This window comes from Asparagus officinalis, chromosome 8, assembly GCF_001876935.1.
Source record: "Asparagus officinalis chromosome 8, Aspof.V1, whole genome shotgun sequence".
Classification (NCBI taxonomy): domain Eukaryota; kingdom Viridiplantae; phylum Streptophyta; class Magnoliopsida; order Asparagales; family Asparagaceae; genus Asparagus; species Asparagus officinalis.
The window spans coordinates 43,657,520-43,659,390 of record NC_033801.1 but is presented as its reverse complement, the minus strand read 5'-3'; positions in this window follow the sequence as shown (position 1 = coordinate 43,659,390).

Sequence of the window (1,871 nt, the reverse complement as noted above, 5' to 3'; positions counted from 1 at the left end):
CCAAATCGATCTAAGATGTAGTGGCTCAAACGGGTCCACCATAGTTTATCTGACGAGTGTATCCAGCCATAACATCGATGACCGGTCGCTGGCATTTCTCGGCCCAAAGCCGCAAGCCGATTCTTCACAGTATTTACAACAATAAAGATCTCGCCTTTGGGTGGGTCATTCAATCCTGTAATCCCCGGATGTAACCCCGTTATCCGATTCTGATTACTTGAGCCAACCGTGCCACGAGTAATGTAGCCGCAGTGAATGCGCTCATGTTCTTCCGTTAATCTCCATGACATCTCCCGAGGGACAGCTTGACACCGGAGCTCGGCAAGTGAACGGTGGCGAGGAATCGGAGGAAGGTAGAGATGGCCACCGTCGTCGTGATGCAGCCACTGCTCCATTCCAAGAAAAACGGCGGCGGGATCTTCTATGGAATCCCCAAACAAATAATCTGGCTTTCGTAGCGGGTGCGTAGAACTTGGGTCCTTCACGGGATGCAACATGCAGTATGATATCTCGATATTTAACTCATGAATAAAAGAGGCGGTTATGATATACCTGTGCAGCTGAACGGCGCCGGCTCGGGCGACTGAGCCGCCGAACGGCCTCGAACTACGCGAGATCTCTTGGGTGACATATCTGCAGAGAATTAACAGGTCAATTACAATGAAAATGGAGAAATATCAGATTAATGCAAGGAAAAATGGTGCTCCGGTCAGATTTAAGTAGTAGGCTCGATACCGATACAGTTTCAGCCCACAACAAGTCGTGCAACAATTTAAGCCTGAATTTCAGGAGTTCAGCCGAAGTCATCTACGTGGCCAACAATAAAACCCGACGTGCCTACAAATCAGGCTATTGTGTATGCTAAAAGTCCGGTATAACAGCTATCGTGCACAACTAGAGGCCCAAGGGTACTAGACTTTAGCTCGACCCAAATTTGTGCATACAAGGGTTTGGCCGTAATGACAAATCTCAACCAAGAGTGGACACAACAGAGCATCCTAAATATACAAGTCAAATGGCGGGTATAGATATATGTCACGAGTTATGGAGAGTTGCAACAACTAAGTAAAGGGTTCGGTTCAAGCTTTGAACGCAGGCTTATTAGCCCGATTCCCATTCTCAACCAAAACAAACCCGAGACCCAGAACCAGAAGATCAGAACCAACATGCAGGCCAGGTTCGGGCATGGAATCAAATAAAGAACAACATGGAAATTGGCCATACAACTGAAACATTAAAGCAGATAAACCCAGACTAATCCCCCTCAAGTGATCGGCCACCATTCAAGACCAGGATTTGTGTTTTCCCCCAAATCAAAAGCTAGGGTTTTGGAAAATCAAGCATTCAAAAAGAAGAGATCAAAACTGAAGCCATAAAGAAGTAAAACCCTTACCCGAGTTGGAAGAAGGATCAAGAAGAACGAAAACCTCGAGAATCCACAAATGCTCAAGATCAAAATCGAAACCCTAGTTCCCAATTCGTGAACTCAGCGGGATTTGAGAAAGATTGAAGAGGTTTGAAGAAAAGAGTAAAGAGGACTCAGAGGTTCTGAAATGAGTTCTTGAAGAAAAGGCTCGAAGAAGAATATTTGAAATGACGAACGAAGAAGAAGAACAGTTCGGTTTTAAACCCCCAAAGCTGACTCGCAAAACCCGAGTCACAACAAGCTGACTCGCAAAACCCGAGTCACAACAAGCTGACTCGCAAAACCCGAGTCACCACAAGCTGACTCGCGAAACCCGAGTCACCATAAGCTGACTCGCGAAACCCGAGTCACCATTAGTTGACTCGCAACACCTCAACCTCCATTTGCTGGCTCGCACACATGCGAGTCACCATTCGCTGGCTCGCATGTATAGCGAGCTGTTCGG